Source organism: Rousettus aegyptiacus, unplaced genomic scaffold, assembly GCF_014176215.1.
Source record: "Rousettus aegyptiacus isolate mRouAeg1 unplaced genomic scaffold, mRouAeg1.p scaffold_m13_p_3, whole genome shotgun sequence".
In the NCBI taxonomy this organism is placed as follows: domain Eukaryota; kingdom Metazoa; phylum Chordata; class Mammalia; order Chiroptera; family Pteropodidae; genus Rousettus; species Rousettus aegyptiacus.
Window position 1 is genome coordinate 93,463,858 of NW_023416306.1, and position 19,811 is coordinate 93,483,668.

The 19,811-nt window shown below is 35.3% G+C and overlaps 1 long non-coding RNA gene across 2 annotated transcripts in view; it reads right to left on the reverse strand.

Annotated features, from left to right (window-relative positions):
- LOC107507493 overlaps positions 1 to 19,811 on the reverse strand; it is an 81,948-nt gene that overhangs the window by 15,422 nt on the left and 46,715 nt on the right. For both annotated transcript variants that reach the window (XR_001596168.2, XR_001596167.2), the window contains one exon: positions 10,656 to 10,725. This is a non-coding gene — a long non-coding RNA (uncharacterized LOC107507493). The remainder of the gene's footprint in view (positions 1 to 10,655; positions 10,726 to 19,811) is intronic.

Genomic DNA, 19,811 nt, shown 5'->3' on the forward strand with positions numbered 1-19,811 from the left:
ATCTGACTCTGTTCATGTTTGTTTCTCCTGTTCCTTCTATTTTTTCCCATAATTTTCATCTCCTTTTCCTGTTCCTTTCTTCCCTTTCACTTAGTCATTTATAACAGAGAATGCACTATTTTTCCTCCCTAAAATTTTCCCTATCTTATATTCCTCATTTCAAGTAGTTATAAGTATGTCATCATATAAATATCCAGATCAGAAATCCAGGAGTCTTCATGGACTCCTACCTCTCTCACACACGATGCCCAGGTCCAGTCACTGAGTCCTGCTTATTCTGCTTCCTAAATAATGGAAATAGTCTCCTGAAATATCCTCTCTATTCTCATTATTTATTATTTATCAACTCTTGCCCATACAATTGCACTATTCTTCATTCCTTTCTCTCCATTCTATTTGATAACAAGTGCAATCTAATCCATACATGCCCCTCCAGGAAGAATCATTTCCCTAAAACACATAAGATCAAGTCTCTGCCATGTTTCAAATCTTCCAGTGATTCTGTTGTTGAAGTTCATTAGCGTGGTGCACAGTATTTGTATTTGTCCTATGTCCACCCTTCAAACTACATTCCACACCATTACCTTCAACCCCTCCTCTCTACTCTCTCCAGACATAAACATTCCACTATACTCCAGAAATCTTAAGTCATAGTTTCTGCTTTTATATCTCCATGTCTTTGTGCATATGCATATCCCTCTTTGTGTATAATGGTATCACTGTGTTTCACATATTATGATACATAACTTATCACAATGCATTATTATTATGTATCAGTTAGACTCCATTCCTTGAAGATGAGAACTGTAACTTAGACATCATATATCTGGCAACTGATACAATGTCTATCCCATTATAGACACCTGACAGATACTTGCTGAATGCTCTCAAGATAAAAAGCTGCTCTAAACATTTGTTACTTGTTAAATTCTTTATATATTGGAACTCTCAACTTGAATCTAGGCTGTTTCCAACTGTGAAAATTCACATTTTAGCTGTTAATACAGGTTTGAGAGAAGCCAAAGCCTATGTGCAAGAGAGTTGAGGAGCCTTCTGGGAAACAACTCAAGTTATGCCACTTCTGAGTCTAGAACATATCTAGAAATGTCTAATAAACCCGAGGGATGGCCTGACAACTACTTGCTTGAGGAAACCAGAAATGTCTCCTGGAGGGAACTAATTAAAAGGAAAACTGACTCTAAATGTCAGATAAACATGGTGATTGTGGGTACACTGTTGTCCAATCTATCCCCACAAAAGTCCTTAGACACATGCTAGAAACAGAAAGACCTCAAACAAAAACTTAAAAAGTGAATTAACTAAAAGTGAAAATCATAGAAATGCAAGCCACACTGTTTTAAGATTCTCTAAGAGAGCAAATGACAAAGGGAAGAGATCATTTCTCCCCCACTTATCCTCTGATCCAGTCAAGGCAAAGAAAACCATCATACTCAGAGGTGCCATTGAGGACTGCTTAGCCCCATACTGCGCTGCTTCACCGCTAAGCAGCATCCTGGTCTGTACTACAGTAAACCCCTACCTGCCCTATTCCACGACATGTTTCGCACCTAGCTGAGGTGAGTGTCTGATGAAATAATGGTGGACTCTGGAAGAAAATGGAGTTTCAGCAGGACGCTGGAAGTGTCAATTGATAGCAGCATTTATAAGACATGACTGGGAAATTCTCAAATATGACTAAAGAAAAAGTATTTATTTTTCAAATAGGGACACAATCAAAATTATGTCATTTTAAACTTTTGCTTATTGACTAACAAATTGGTTTTATAATAGTGTTCTATTCAAAAACTATTTTTAAAAAATTATTCTTAAAAAATTACATTTATCCTAGTATATTAAAGCAAAGTAAAACGAGCTTCTTTATAATTATGTGAGCATTAATCATAATATAAGCAGAACAATCATTCTTTGAATATATTTATGATATTTTTAGCTGTGTCTTGTTTCTAGTACCATGTCAATAACATTTTGGGGGTGGGAGGAAGAATGTATGTTTTCAAAATGATTCTGTTTTGTTTTGTTATATAAAATGTCTGTAGTCATCTTAAAATTACATTTTGTGATTAGCAAACTTGAAATTGTTGGGACTTAAAATTGACTTTTTTCTGTAGATGATGATATTTTAATAGAGAAGATTCTCTCTAGATAGATACTGATGTATCTAGAAAATGCAAAAAAAAAAAAATTCTTCTAAATAGAAAATACTCTCAATTCTCATTTTGTTGTTCATATTTCAGTGTTTAAATATTTCGCCCCAACTATTCCTATTGTCGTTTGCCTTCATTCAGTCTTTCTCTTAAAAATATTTTATAAGAAAAAGCTTTTCTCTATTATTCTTTTAAATATTTAATCAGAAATGGATGCAGCCAAATTGTAGGCCTTCTTTTATTTCATTTCAATAGAGAATATGTGTTAAACTAATTAAAAATCATAGCGTATATCACTCTAGCCCCTTCACCAATCATTGCCACATGTTTATAAGACTGAAAAATAAAAATGTTGCTCATCACTTTAGAAACTAAAAAATGTAGGAAATATCCATTCTGAACATATTCTACAGCAATGACGTTGAATGAGAAAGATTTATGTTAACCGATATGGAAAAAATATCTCTAAGATATGTTGTGGAATAAAAAATAGCAAGTTGTATGACAGGTTTTATAATAGGCTGAATAATAATTCCAAAGATCTCAAGTCCTAATCCTCACAATCTATAAATATTACCTTTAAGGGTATTCAAACGTCTTTGAAGATGAAATTAATTTAAGTGGAGAGATTACCATGGATTTTCTAGGTCGGTCCTAAATACAATCACAGGTGTCATTGTGAGAGAGAGACTTGACACAGACATACACACATACAGGAAAAGGCAATGTGAAAATGGAGCAAAAAGATGAAAGATGCTGGCCTTGAAGACTGGAGCGATGTAGTCACAAATTAAAGAATGCTGGCAGCCACCAGCAGCTGGAATAAACAAGGAACATGTTCTCCTATAGAGCCTTTCAAAGGTACACAACCCTGATGACACCTTGTTTTTAAGCCAATGATACTAATTTTGGGCTTCTGGCTTCCAGAACTGGGAGGGAATAAATCTCTGTTGTTTTAAGCTATCACGTTTGTGGAAACTGTTACACAAGCCACAGGAAACTAATACAGGCATATATGATACCATTGATATTAAAAGATACATAAACACCAATGTTATATTTTCTACAGAGTTACTGCCATTTAAATTTCAGAGATTCAACCTTCAAAAAGTTAAGAAGTTGTTAGGCTATGTTATATTATGAAAGTTTGAAATATTTCATATTAAAAAGTCTAAGCATGTGGCTATAATTGCTTCAGATCATTTTTTAAGAAATAAAATGCTATAGAAAATTCTGAAGCTCTCTATATTACCCTCCTCAATCTCATTCTCTTCTCTTTCACTACCAAACTATTATCTTCATCTTTCCCTTACATGCTCCAGAACTTAAAATCCACCCCACCTTAAGTTTCAGCAAAGTTTAGTTCAATCTCTCCCCTCTATTGCAATAGTCTTAAATAAAGGCTTCTTGTCTAGCTTTTCCAATGCAATATATCTTTAGCAAACCTGGTCTGGTTATTATTATTACTTCTTTACACTACCCACTAACAATATTCAAGAGTTCCCAATTCTCAGCATGATTATCAGTGCATCATAAGGTTGAGCTTTTCAATTTTTGCCAATTTTATATGTATAAATCACTAGTCAGAGTGCTTAGGGAAGATAATCGACAATCTAGGAATTCATACTCTGCTAAAAATTATCATTTAAAAGTGAAGTTATGGGGGCTTCCAGTCAAGAAGGCAAAGTGGATAACTGTTGTGCTCACCTCCTCCCATGACCACATCAAAATTACAACTAAATTATTCAACAATCAACCAAGAAAACCATCAGCAGACTTGCTGAACAGAATTCCTATAACTAAGGACATAAAAAATAATCCACGTGGAGACTGGTAGGAGAAATAGAGATGCTAAATGAGCTGGTCCTGCACCCATATGTGGTGGCTCAGGATTTGGAGGAATAATTCAGCTGCAGAGGTCCACCCCCCCCACCCCCCGCCCCGCAGGGAGCAATAGGTCCCAGCCCCACACCAGACCCCCCAGCCCAGAACACCAGTGCCAGGAAGAGAAGTCCCCACAACATCTGGCTCTGAAAAATCAGTGGAGATTCTGTCTAGTTGAAATGAAGGTCTGCTGGAAACCAACACATGCCCTTAAAGAACTTGCACATGGACTCATTCATTCACAATACCATAAGTTCCAATGAAGGGACAGCAGCTCCAAAGACACCAGAGACATAAGGGGAGAAACTGAATCGTGCAGCTTTGGAGTGAGGGTTGGAGAGACCTTCTGTGTTGAACCCTTCCCCTCCGCCACCACACACACACACACACACACACACACACACACACACACAGGCTGCAGGCATAGGCAGGGGCCAAATCTGAATCTGCATTAATCTGGTGACTCCCTGAGAACCTACTCTCATCAACTCAAGCACCACCCAAGGCTCTTTAAACAGCTGTGCCTTACTGGCAGCCAACCTCAGCCCATGCTAGAGGCTTTCCTAAAAACTCTCAAATATCTGTATGACACGAGCAGGTGGCAACTGGCTTCAGCATTCCCTATAACTCTTGCTGAGTGGCCTCATGCTTTGTACTAGTGGTGGCCAGCCTTGGTCTTCAGGGTGGCCTCTGCTACACTTGTCCAGGTCAGCTATAAACTACGAATTGCTTTTTAACCCCTATCAGGTGGCCTGGGCCAGGCACAGGCAGCAGCTGATTTTAGCCTGCATGAGAGTCCCTGACAAGAGGCCCTGGAACTAATACCCAGTAACTGGCTTCAGACCACACATAGCACCACTCAATTAGCTCCGCAAATGGTATGCACAAAGGGTAGTTTTGGCAGGCACAACAGCCCTTCTGGGGCACATCTCGTTCCAGGGGGTCAGCTCCCATAAAGCAGGGTCATACATTGTGGTTATAACCAAACTTCACAGCCTGATAAACATAGATGAAAAATCCTCAAAAAAATATCAGCAAACACAGAATCCAGCAACACGTTAAAAAAATCATACACCACAATCAAGTACAATTTACTCCTGGGATGCAAGGTTGATTCAGTATTCACAAATCAATTAATGTAATACACAACATAAACAAAATGAAAGATAAATATCATATGATCATATCAACAGATACAGAAAGATCATTCGATAAAATTCAACATCCATTTATGATAACGACTCTTAGCAAAGTGAGAATGAAGGAAACATACCTCAGCATAATAAAAGCTATATATGATAAACACACAGCTAACATCATACTCAATGGTGAAAAGCTAAACACATTCCCCTTAAGATCAGGAACAAGACAAGAATGTCCTCATCACTATTATTCAACATACTATTGGAAGCTCTAGTCACAGCAATCAGACAATAAGAATATATAAAAGGCATCCAAATTGGAAAGGAAGAAGTAAAACTGTCATTATTTGCAGATCTTATGATATATATAGGAAATCTTAAAAAGTCCACTAAAAAACTGTAATAACTGATAAATGAGTTCAGTAAAGTAGCAGGATACAAGATTAATATTCAGAAGTTGGTTGCATTTTTATATACCAGTAATAAACTATCAGAAAGAGAAATTATGAAAGCAATCCCATGTACAATTTCATAAAAAAAATAAAATACCTAAGAATAAATTTAACCAAGGAGATATAAAATGTGTACTTAGAAAATTACAAGACATTAAAGAAATAAATTGAAGATACAAATAAATGGAAGTATATACCATGCTAATGGATAGAAAGAATTGTCATCATTGAAATATCACTACTACCCAAAGCAACCTACAGATTCACTTGCAATCCCTATCAAAATACTAAAAGCATTTTTCACAGAACTAGAACAAATAACCCTAAAACTTATATGGAACCATAAAAGACCCTAAATAGTCAAAGTAGTTTTGCAAAAGAACAAAGTGGGAGATATGTTGCTACCTGATATCAAACTATATTACAACTCTATGGTAATCAAAACATCATGGTACTGGCATAAAAACAGACACCTAGACCAATGGAACAAAATAGAGAGCCCAGAAATAAATCCATACCTATACAATCAATCGATCTACGACAAAGAAGGCAAGACTATACAATGAAGGCAAAGATAGTCTAATCAATAAGTGGCGTTGGAAAAATTGAACAGATACATGCAGAAAAAGATCAAATTGGACCATTTTCTTATACAATATACAAGAATAAACTTGAAATGGATTAAAGACTTAAATGTAAGACCCCAAACCATAACACTCCTGGAAGAAAACATAGGCAGTAAACTCTCTGATATTGCTCTTAGTAATATTTTTTTGTCTATGTCTCCTTGGGCAAGGAATGAAAAATGACAAACAAATAAATGAGACTACATAAAACTAAAAAGTTTTGCACAGCAAAGGAAACCAGCAATAAAACAAAAAGAAAACCTACCAAATAGGAGCAGATATTTGCCATGATACATCCAAAAAGGGATCGATGTCCAAAATATATAAGGAACACATATAACTTAGCACCAAAAAGATGAATTATCTTATTTTTTAAAATGGCAAAGAATCTAAATAGACATTTCTCCAGAGTACATACATATGGACAATAGACATATAAAAAGACATTCGATGTCACTAATTATCAAAGAAATGAAAATTAAAACCACCAGGAGATATCACCTCACACCTATGAGAATGTCTATCATCAATAAATCAACAAACAACAGTGATGACAAGAATGTAGAGAAAAGGAAACCCTCATGCACTGTTGGTAGGATTGTAAATTGGTTCAGCCACTATAGAAAACAATATGGAGGCTTCTCAAGAATTAAAAAAAGAACTATTATATGCCCCAGCAATTCCACTTCTGGATATTTATCTGAAGAAATTCAAAACATTAATTCGAAAAGATATATGCATCTCTACGTTCATCACAGCATTTTTTTATAATAGCTAAGATATGGAAGCAACCTAAGTGTCCATCAATGGACAAATTGATAAAGAAGCAATACATATACACAATGGAATATTACCTGGTCATAAAAAAGAATGAAATTTTACCATTTGTGACAACATGGATGAACCTAGAGGGTATTATGAAATAATTCAGACAAAGACAAATACCATGTGATTTCACTTATATGTGAAATCTAAAAAGATAAAAAAAAAAAAACAGAAACAAAGTCATAGATACAGAGAACCAACTGATGGTTGCCAAGTGGGAGGGGGCTTGGAGGGTTGAGTGAAAAAAGAAAAAGGATTGAGATATGCAAATTGGTAGTTGCGAAATAGTCATGAGGATGTAAAGTACAGCATAGGAAATACAGTCAAAAAATGTGTTGGGGGGTATTTGACTTATAGGGGGGAACACTTAAGTTATCTAAATGTCTAACCATTATGTTTTACACCTGAAACTAATATAATATTGAATGTCAACTGTAATTGAAAATAATTTTTAATAATAAATTTAAACAGGAATTATCTAATAATAACTAACACTTATATAGCATATCATCCCATTTAATTATAGATTTAATAGCTTCCATATATTACCCCATTTAATTCTCATGTGAATCCTATAAATTAATAACTTACTACCTTCATTTTACAGATGAAGAATTGGTAGTACAAAGGATGAACAGCTTGCCTAAAGTCACGAGGCTTTTAAGGGGGAAGCCAGACTTGAAACTCAGCCTACATTTATAACCACCACACAACACTGACCCAATAGCTTACTGAGTTGCATGGCAGAATCCAAAGCTTTTACACAATATTATTCATAAATAATGACCTAGAACTTTTTATTCCATGACTGATATAAATTGTAAGATAAAAACTGAATTAGGTCAGTAATATTAAATTCAAAATAAAGTGTATTATACGCTAAATTGAAACTTGAAAAAATTTAAACCATAGCAAGGAGAGCCATTTAATCTGAACAAATGCTGAAATTCCTTGATTTAGGAAACAAACAAAGAAGTATTTCATTTCTCAAGGTCATAATAGAAACTCACAAGGAACTATAATTTCTTTGTACTCACCTACCCATGAATAAAACCCTAGAATATTTATGAAGAGCACATTCAAACCTATTCATAACTTTTAAGGTTGGTTTAAAACCCAAGTAGCTTCCAACCCTTGAAACTACAATTAAGCCCTTTGAAATAGAAACCTCATGTTTGTTAAAAGTCTTCCCTATGTCTATCACTGCTGGGATGGCACACAGGCCAAATTGCCCAGCTTGAAGAAGTCAGGATTGGGTACCAAGCTTCACCTCTGTCTATGTACATCAATTCTCTGAAGCCTGATTCCTTAGCTATGCAATATGCACCTACATGGCCTTTCCTATCTGGCTAAGTTACAGTGAAGAGCCCATGAGATACTCAGAGACAAGCTTTATAAACTCTAACAGAGTAGCCATTGCTGCTAATTGTATCTGTGGCTACTATTATTGGTAGGCATCTCTCCTTCAAAGTTTTAAACCTAACAATTTCCAGAAAATTATTATAGTTGTTTGTTTCCTATTATTATTGTAACAAATTACCACAAACTTAGTGATGCAAAACAACACAAATCTATAATCACAATTCAGAAGATGTCAGCAGCACTGTTTTCCTTTCTGGACACTCTAGGGAAGAGTTCATGTTGTTGCTTTGTCCAGCTTCAACAAGCCCCTGTGTTTCTTCACTGCTGGCCCCACTCTACTTTTAAAGCTAGCAATGGCTGTTCAAGTCTTTCCTACATTGCATTCATTCCATCAATGACTCTTCTACTTCTCTCTTGCACATTTCAGGACCTCTCTGTTTACATTGGGCCCACCTGAATAACCCAGAATAATCTCCCTATTTTAGCAAACCTAATTCGATCTTCAATCTTAATTACCCTTTGCAGTGTAATGTAACATATTCACAGATTCTTGGGATTAGGACAACTTTGAGAAGCCATTACTTTGCCTACCAAATATTGATATTCTATCTTAGTCTCGTAAGGATAATTTGTGGTTTCATTTTGTATTAAATAACTGTGAATATCATCCCATAAAAATGAATAAGTTTTATGAATGATTTCACTCTTTAAATATGACTTAAAAATTTCCTCATTAACTTTCTTCCCATGGCAATAAGATATAAGAGAGTACTAAATATTTCAGTTTTCTAATTACATTAAACTAAATTATATCAGTCCCATTTTAATTAAATGGTCTAATAAAGGTTAATATATTGATGCATGTTCTACAATAATTGAGAATATGTTTAGAAGGAAATTGTTAATGAACAAATGTCAACAGTTTTTCCTTTGTTCTAAGAGTCAGTATAGTGTATATCAAAATATTTTGAAAAACATAGCTTTCTTAAAATATCTTTGCTTTTTCAGCTTTTAATACATTTTTAAATCTTAAAAGAGGGTAAGTAAAACAGATTTTTAAAAATATAGAATTTCTTTTTCAACAACCCAAGTAAAAAGCCTGTGGATTTCATATCTTGCATAGTTAATATAATTTTTCATTAGTTGAAGCATAGTTCAATTTCTAGGCCTTGAAAATAAATGAAATGATGAAGAAATGAAACACTAAATCAATCTGCTTGGTCATGGGAATTCATCAGAATGCGTAGTTTTGTTCTTTGACATTAACCTTTATTGATTGGCCATTTTAACAAATCGGTTCCTATTCTCATACCTTCAATTTTATGCTTCACTGTTTCTGGTATTAAATTTCTTTAGTCTTAATATTAGTCACTTTCTTAGTATTTGCTCTAGGGAAAAAAATCTGCATTATAATCATCTTAACCTTAAAATGATTCTTCTAGGAAATCTTTGGAAATCTTTTGAAAATTCTGAACCTCTGATAGACTTGTTTAAACATGTCCTTAATAATACTAAATTTCTTGAGTGGTAGAAGTTGGGGCAAAATTTTCTCCCAACAAAATAGTGACTCTTTGTTCACATAAGGAAATATTTCTCTAGTTTAGGTCAACTATCCTCAAAGCACCTATAAAGTCAGCAATGAGAGTATGAATAAACAACTAAAGAATGCAGACATGAGCCGAATTCTTATGTCTTCATATACACAGCATGACAAAGATTTCTAAACTTTGCTTTATGGATTTTCTGCCACTGGAACTCAGTTTAACAATGTCTTTAAAAATTAATAACTGAGTATTCCTAAGGCTTTTATCTTGATACGCCAAAGATTAATGATTGTTTACACAGACAGCCTTGTAAAACCAAAAAATGTGCCATTAGATAACGGCCATTGCATTAATAGTACCATTAACCTTCATTTTAATATAAACTAATAAAATATAGATTTAGGAATATTATATTGTAACTATTTTTTAAAAAATTTAAGAATTCAATTGCATCAGACAGTAAAATATTATTGTTCCAATATTATTGTTTATGACCTTTTTCTAGAATAACCTACTGGTCATAAGGTGTAAGAATTTATATCATATTCTATAAACTCAGCTATATTCTATGTCTGCAGTTGGAAACTATTTACATGAAGTTTACAGTATTTCAGGATTCAACCAACTCATGATTTAAAAAAAAATATTATCTTACCTTTCCCTGCTTATTTTTTCATGAATACTACAGGCATTATACTCATTCCTTCCACAAGAACTCTTTGCCACTTGAACAGAAAGAAATAAATTATTTAAGTCAGTATCTCATATAATAGTCCCACTTAGTCTAGTAAACCATTTAACTATTCAACATTATGTTTCTGCTCTAATCACTTGTGGTAGCTATCCATAGCACAACATGGAGAATGATTCTGAGAAAGAATGCAGGTTTAATAAATGAGTACTTGACACTTTTGTCCTGGCCTCAGGAGAACAACTAGTGGCATGCTTGCCATGCGTTTGTTCTTCCTGCTACAAAAGCAATACCAAAATATAAAATATGTTATCTTATTCCTAACAGCAAAGGAATGTAAAACACTTGAGTTAATGGTAACACAGCATAAAAATATTTTATTTAAATTCCATTATCCACATTCTATACAACAAAATAATTAGATATGCATTTGTCCACAAAATATTTACTTCATCAAATGTTTGAGTGAAAATTAAATTCAATACACTATGCTGGTACTGTAGGGAATACAGGGTAGAAGAAATAATCCTGTGTTCAAGTATAAAATGTACAACTGAAGATATGGGAGATGTTGTATTATGAGTGCTATATGCATGAACTAAGGACAAACAGACAAACAACCACATAAGACAGAAATGGATAAAATCTATTCCAGGGTTTTAAAGTCAGAAAATTTAGACTATCATTGAATTAAATATTCAGACATAATAGTTAAATGAATTTACCTACCTTAGGAATGAGAGTGTAAGAGGGTATGATATGGAAAACTGCCTAAAGCCTGAGAAGAAACACGTCAATACTGTCATGAATAGGAACATGGAGAGACTAAGTACAGGGAAGCATGAAGCATTTCATGGGCATATGGAATGAGGAAGCGACACGCCCAGCTTGATGCTCAGATGTGTCTGGCTGTGCATCTTGAAGAAGGCTAATCAAGGGAGGAGGAGGAGTGTCTGGGAGAGGACAGCACAGGGCAGTGGCTTTCACCACCACTGAGAAGACCTTGAGTCTCCAACATACAGAGAGATGGTGAGCAAGAGTGGGTATTCTTGTGGCCAGAGTAAACAAAGGTAGCTATTGTTCCTCTTCAGAAGAAGCCGGCTCTAATAAACATGCAGGTATACAGATGACAAATATGTAAACAGTTATGAATAATAACAAAGTGTTGTTCATTAGAATTTGGAGTCCCAGAAATTGGTTATTCACCCGAAGTTTTCAAAACGATATCACACTCTTGCCTTTAGTTTAAATTTCACTGAAATTTTTACAGTTGGGGAAATAAGCACATCCAACTAAAAAATAAATAAATAAAAAATAAAAGATTTCATAGAGGAGCTTTCCCTCCCATTTTTTCCATCCCAATAAACTTTTCTGATACTTTTCTCATTTTCTCCCCCAAAATAAATATCCTTCAAATCACTTACTCTCTCCTGAGCTGCAGCTCAGATGTCTTAAAACTCTCCATCTGCAGATCTTTCTGTTGAAAGATCTCCTCAAACAAGCTTCTCCTCCTGCAGTATCCCATATAAGGTAATGGCACCACCACTTCTTTGCTGCCATTTTTAAACCCAGACTCTCTCAACCTCTCAAAACCCCATTGTCACTGATTTTACCTCCATTTTTTTCCCTAGCTAAAAATGACCTCTCCAATGAACTGCCTCCCCTGTACTTATATAAAGTAAAGTTGCTCGTTCTCTCCAACCTCATATATTTCAGACTAAAAAGGTCATGTCCCTGCCTTCTTCATTCCTCCAAATCTCGTCTCAACAATTACTACCCCTTTTTGAGTATAAAAACCTCTGTCTCTCTGATTCTGGTCCCATTTTTCTCTACATTCTACAGATGGCATTAGTGAGTTGCTTATACTGCATTTATTCACCCTCTGCTCTTGCTAATTATAATCTAATTTAATTTTCAATAGACACCTGTTCTCCACTTATGTGCCTTTTGATAAAGACACTAGCTCTACCCCCAGAATTAGTGCATGCAATTACCTTGTCACAATGATTAATTCAGAAGTAATACTATCAGAGCAAAGGTTAGAACTTCTGTTCAGTGGTTTTGAAAATAGGCACTTTTTGTCCCACTTAGAGGTAAACAAGGAAGTATAAATTCTTCATTGCAGCTAATAGTTATTTTGCAACCATGAGGAAAATCAGCCTAAAGAAAAGGCTAACATATAAAGAGAAGAGCCAAAGAAATAGGAAAATAAAAATAGAAATAAGCCCTGATCAAATAGTTCTAAATTTTTATGTTTGTTTTTTAAACCACTTGAGATAGATTTCCCGCTAATTCACGGGCTTTGTCACCACTGGAAACTGCTTCTTCTTAAATTGTTACTTTAGAAAGCTTATCCTCAGATGTTAACTTCTGTCTTTTCAGTTTGTTCATTTATTTACAATGTCCGATCATAATATCAAATTCATTTATCTTTATTATCGAGCTACTCCTTTCTGTTCAGATGTATGTTTTGTTCTCCAGTGTTGAACCCATGTAGCTCCATGCCTTATACTCAGCACATATACAATACATTGTGTTGATTGGTTAACTGATTAATTGACTGTTCTCCCTGCATTGTCTCACCTCTTCCCAAGTATATATCACCTAGTGATTATCCTTTTTGTTTTTTCCAGAGTTCACGATGCAAATCTGTCTTTATTGCTCCCCACTGAAAATCTTCAATGACTTCCATTTCATCCAGAGCTAGACTTCAGATATAGTCCTTGCTGTTTTCCTAATGTTGTTGCTCTCTAAAGTCTACTATCTTCCAGTGGGGATTGAGGAGAGCCAAACACTTCTTGAACCAAACCCGGTGTTGAAACCTATCAAAAATGTCAGCCCAAAACATGGTCTAAAATAATGTACTTCTAATAAATAATCACAAACCTCAGAAAAGCCAGGCAATGATCTCTCCCGGCAGTATCTAATTTGGTAAGAATTGTATTAAGTTCTAGACATTATATTTGAGTGTGACGTTAGCAAAACAAAAGTTATCCTGAGAGTAACCAGAATGATAAAAAGTCAAGAAACCATGTGTCAATAAAAAAGGGTTTCTTTGCAGGGAGAGAATTTAGGGGGAACATAATATTTATGCACTGATATTTGTAAGATTGCCATGTGGAAGAACAAAAGTGGCAATTCTCTTCTGCCTTGGAGAGCATAAAAAGGTGAAATGTTTATTCTTATATAGAGTCAAATCTTAGCTCCATATGAGACACAACATTAAACCAACGTTTCTATAAAGGCATAAAAGGGGCTCATATAAAAATAAAACCTTGTAAAGTATTGATCAATTTAGTTAAGTCTGTTCAGTGGCAACAAAAAAAAAATGCTAAAGCTCAATGGCATATTACACAAAAGTTTATTTCTTATTTATTCTGCATGTCCAACATAGATCTCCCAGGGCCCTGCTCATTATAGCGCTCAGAAACCCATGGTAATAGAGGCTCCACAATCCTGTGACACTGCCAACCAAACACAAGTCTCCAGAGGTCATCATGGCAGAGAAACAGAGCTTGACTCACAAGTTGGCTCTTAAACATTTCTGCCTAGAAGTTATTCACATAATTTCTGCTTAAAATTCGTTAACCAAAGCAAGTCTATGGCCATTTCTGATTTTAAAGAAAACAGGAACATGTGATACCACAGAGGCGTAGAATGAGAGGGATGTCAGAAGTTCAATGAGCACTCGTAACACTAACTATAACTCTCAATAGGATTTAATCAGAGATCAAATCATTAAGACTTTTATAGAAAAGATTAGATCCTTAAGTCCCTTTAAACTCTAGGATTCTGGATTCCAAATTTGTCAGGCGATTCCTTTAAGACCAGGTATTTTGTTTCCCAGGGTCAAATAAATAACTCTGGATGTTGAAATTGCCTTAAAGTAGGAAAATCACTATGTTCGATATTTTAATACACTGAGCTGAGCTAACAAAGAGTTGGTTTGGAAGGGCTAAATATTGATAGGTCAACAGCTCTAATTCTGTTTGATAAGCTTACTGTTTCTTTTTTTTTTTTTCAAACATTGCTGCAAATATTTACATTTGACTTCTACATAAGAGTTGTTGATTTTCAGTAGAGGCTGAAAAGAATGACAGTCGATAACTGTTCATGTTCTATAGAATTCACTTGCGAGGTTTTTAGTTATTTTGCTATCTTTCTCAGTAAAAGTGTAAGCTTAGCAAATAGGTATCCTTAAATATTGTCATCTCTACTCTGGCAGTTTGTTTGTGTCCTTATATAACAGCCACTTGTTACATATGTTATTTACATATATAGATAGATAGATAGATAGATAGATAGATAGATAGCAATCTACTCAATTTATTTTCCTGAAGATATAGTGCATTTTTGCTCATGTTAAAGCTGTTGTGTCTTCAATTTTTCTTTAAATTATGTATCAAATAAGGACGGCTACATGCTATACATTTTCAGTATCATGGCTCTGGATCTGTAGCTAAAGAGGCCTTAGTGATCACCTAGTCAGTGGTTCCCGACCTTTTTGGTACCAGGAACCCATGCTCCTATGAGAATCTAATGCCTGATGATCTAACGTGGAGTTGAGGCAGTGATGCTAACTGGGGAGTGGCTGCAAATACAGATAAGGCTTCCTTATTCAATTCCTGCTGTGCAGCCTGGTTCCTAACAGGGCATGGACCAGTACAGGTCCGTGGCCCTGGGGTTGGTGACCCTTGACCTAGTTCATCCCCTTATTTCACATACAAAAATGAATAACAAGTTAACATTTATTCAGAGTTTACCCTGTTCTACGCACCAAGCTAATGATTTCACATGTATTATCTCAATTAATCTTCATAATAGCCTAATGAGATGAGCAGTTATTAGCCCCAATTTATAGATGAGTAAACTAAGATTAGGTATAGATCCACAGTTTGTAGTTAGGGAAGGGTGATTTTTTTTGTTTTATTTTCATTAAAAATTTTGCCTGTCCATCCTGTCTACCATCAAAGAGACTTTTCACATGATGTAAGGGAATGGAAGATCCATAGTGTAACTCCGTATGTCCAGTTACCACATGGGGTTCCCCATCACTTCAGAAACACTACATTTATGCTGACTGCATTGGAATTTTCTCCCTTAACATGTGTATGTGCGCACACACACACGCACATGCACAAACACATGCACACACCCTTGCCAATGATTACATCGTGAAGAGTACCCATCAATTCTTAGGACATCCACTGCTACCTGCATACCCAAAACACCCTCCATACTCCTGGGTTCAAATCTTAACTTCTGCTCATATCTCTCATCCATGGGTGTGTCACAGAAACACATAGAAAAAATATTCGACCATAATTATAAATTAAATTAGAAATAAAAATGAGAAATATTTTCCCCTTATCGGATGAGGCAATATAGAAAAAATTTTGGCAACTCCTACTGTTGGCAAGGACGTGGGTAAGTAAGCACGTGCCCTTGTTCGTTGTTCAGTACTTTGTGGATTTAGCTCAGACTTTTTGACATTGACTCTTCCTCCACTGCTCCGTGGTTCTTGTACATCAATTTCATAAAAGGTGACAAGACAACAACAAAGTCCAGGAAAGACATTACATGATCCAACATAATTACCTAATCTGGGAAAATGACAGGGAAGGAGTAATAAAAGTATTAGTCATTGGGACTTGAACCCCAGGCCCTCCTACTGAAACTTTTCTAGAATAGTTCTTAGAGTAGTTTCTGAAATAGTTTCCCTATTCTGATTGAAACCTTTAACATAATGCTTTTCTCTAGATGAAAGGGATTTGTGTGATTTTTACATTTTTCTTTGTACTTTTCAATATTGTTTAATTTTCCATTTCAGTGACAGTACATTTTATAAAATCGACAAGAGATTTAAGCAAATGCAACCAGTTCTTTGAATAAGGTAAACTCAGTGGGGAGAAAGCAAAAAGTAACTTAATTCTCTCACCACTGGACCTGCAAATCTGTCCTGCGAACTTCATTTAACGAGCTGTATGCAACTTGCATAGCAGGGACGGTCCTCCCAATCCCAGAGGTCGATCACTTTAAGAACTGTCGGCCTTTGTCAACACAGGCTTCAACCCAGGCCTTCAGCATTTCCTCCTCAAACTCGCCCCCACAGGGTTCCCATCCCTGTTTTGCACAGACATCTGTGTCAGGGCTCTCTCCGTCAAGTGCCTTCAAGTGCCTATGTGAGAGCTTCTCTCCATCCAGCTGCCACCAGAGCTACCATCTGCCATCTAAAGTTGGACAAGTTCTCTACTCACAGTACTGGTGCTGAAGTGGAAGGAGGCAGGGCACAGGAAAAAATGCTCTCTGCATTCCAAGTCATAGCCCTAAACTAATTCTCCAGCAGAAATTAATAGTGAGAGATATCGCAGGTTAAAGGTTTTAGCAGGTTGTACTGGAGGCATAACCTTTATTCATCATGCTATTTCTACAGGAAAATGTGTGAAGTTCAAAACAACTGATCTACAAATGATCCTTAGGTACATAACTCACCTGGAAACCGGAGACTGCTTTTACAACCATCTCCAGCCTGTCGGGTCAAATAGATTAGAGCCAAGACAGCAGCACTGATTTACAGTCTTGGCCCTGTTTCTGAACCACTTCCCAATTCATTTTTTATTCTTAAAACGAGGGGCATAATGTGTCTGTTCCAACTACAAGGTTGTTGAGGTAATAAGCACAGCTATTCCTGAGCAAATATGTCACAAAATTGATAATACTCATATGTTTACTGTTATTCCATATTATACATTGTGGAATTCACAACACACATAATTGGTTATTGGGAAGTAGTTTCTGAGATTAATATCCTGCACCAAAAGTATCACGATAAGCTCCTTTTTTCACCTTTTCCTAATATTTTTCTTAGCAAAAATATCTCTTTGTCTCTCTTAACCTACATAACGTATTATTTTTAGAATCTTAGCATTACCCAAAGCCTCTCTAAGTTTAGGAGTGCTAATTGATGTATGATAATACACATGTATATCTCCACATTTTAGGAAGCTTTCGAATTTGTCATTTCTCACAGTTTCACAGTTCTGATGGCTGAGAAGTTCAAGATCGAAGCGCTGGCAGATTTGGTGTCTGGTTAAAACCATTTCCTGGTTCATAGATGGCTGTCTTCTTCCTGTGACCTCACTTTTATAAAAAGGGCTAGGGAGCTCTCTCTTATAAAAAGGGATCTTTTTTATAAAAGCAATAATCGCATTCCCAAGGACTCCACTCTCATGACCTAAGCACCTCTTAAAGGCCCCTCTTCCTAATGCTAACACATTGGACATTAGAATTTCAACATATAAATTTTGAGGGGAGACACAAATATTCAGATCACAGCAAAAAGATAATTCTAAAGGCTGCCATTTTGTTGCCATGTAGGCCACTCAACAACTTTATATCTAACCAAGTGATCTTATTCCAACATTCTTTTACTTTTTCATGTCTTCCCTGCTGAAATGTATATGTCTTTGTTCCTCAAATGCTCCTAAAATCAATTCTACCTTCATATTGGCTTTTTCATTAAATAATGAGTTCAGTAAAATTTCTGACAAGTATTCACTCATATTTGTATGACAGCCATGTTTTTAACTTATTGAAAATTATATTTTGATAACAATGAGAGGGGAAAAATTAACTTAGTACTGAGAACCTTATGAGCTTTGGAAAAAATAAGCTCTGAACATTTACAATTGTCCTTCAGTTTGACCAATAATTACTGTTTTTGCAGCACAGAATATAACAGGTATCCTATCTCCTTGATTGGTTTATTCTGATGCTTCAAATGTTGCATGAGGTAGTTTGTTCTTATTTCCTCTTTGAACAGTACTTAACACATAGTAGGTGCTTGTAAATATTTGTTGTTTAAAAGAAGTAGTTATCTCTAAGTCTTATAACAACCTGCAAGGTAGATGCTGTTATTCTAATTTTACAAATGAGAAAACTGATGCACGGAAAGAATAACTGTCTTGCCTGTAACCACAATGAGTAGAGCAAGGATTCAAATCCAGGTGTGTTTGCCACCAAAATACACTCTTTTGACACTGTGCCAGATAAAAACATAAGCCCAAATATGCTCTAACATTTCCACTTTCAATAAAACAAATGCAGACTCTCTAAATGTCAAAACAAACATACGATACCATCTAAAAGGCATTAAAATTACAGGCCTTTAAATCATCCTCCTTGACCCTGTATTTTCTCACATCCTCCCACCTCCATTCCTTATCCTGACCTAGCTTTGGCCCAATAAGCCACTGATCTTCAGACTGAGGTGCAGGCATAGACTTTCCAGAGTATAAATAGGCTTAGATAGCTACAGGGAATAATTTCCATCTAAACTTCCACAGACTCATTCCTAAAGCAGACCTGCCTATGAACTCTGATGTCTGATAACTATCCCTCACTTACTTACCTTTCAAATTGTCCTTCTCTACTTTACAAAAGAAAGACATACTTTCCTCTATCCTAAATGGTATTTTGATACATCATTACAAGGTGTAAAAACCTTTGGAGTATCAAAAAGGAGAAATGTAGAATGTCACTTTCCTGAGGGAAAGTCTCTTGAAAGTAAAGTCAAAAAAACTTCAGAAAGAAATGTTCAGGAGGATCTTGTTTCAATCAGGAGACGAACTCAAGACAAGTGTCTATTCATTCATGTCTTGTTTTATCTGTCCACATGTTTACCTATCAATCAATCATCCCTTTATCAATAAATTAAACTATCTTAGAATACAGAGGTGAGAAGGATGTTAGGCAGATGCATGACTAAATGAATTTTAAAATAAAACCATACATTTTCTGATGAAAAGTAACCTTGATTTGGCTGACTAGTTTAACAACGAAGCCTGATTCTCTAAAGAACATGTTCTATAAATTGAGCTAAATCTACAGCTCCAAGATTTGTATAAAAATACATTTAATAAATATATATTTTATAAAATAAGCCACAAAACACATCTTTTGCGACTATTTAATTTTATGATATTTAAACCCGTGTTAAAATTTTTTGAGATTTCAGTGTTAAAATGTGTGAGAAGTAGCCAATTTTTCAAAATTCTTTTGAGAATGTGAGGACAAAAAAGGTTATAGTCCATCACTTCAGTTTATAAATGTCCCATTAAT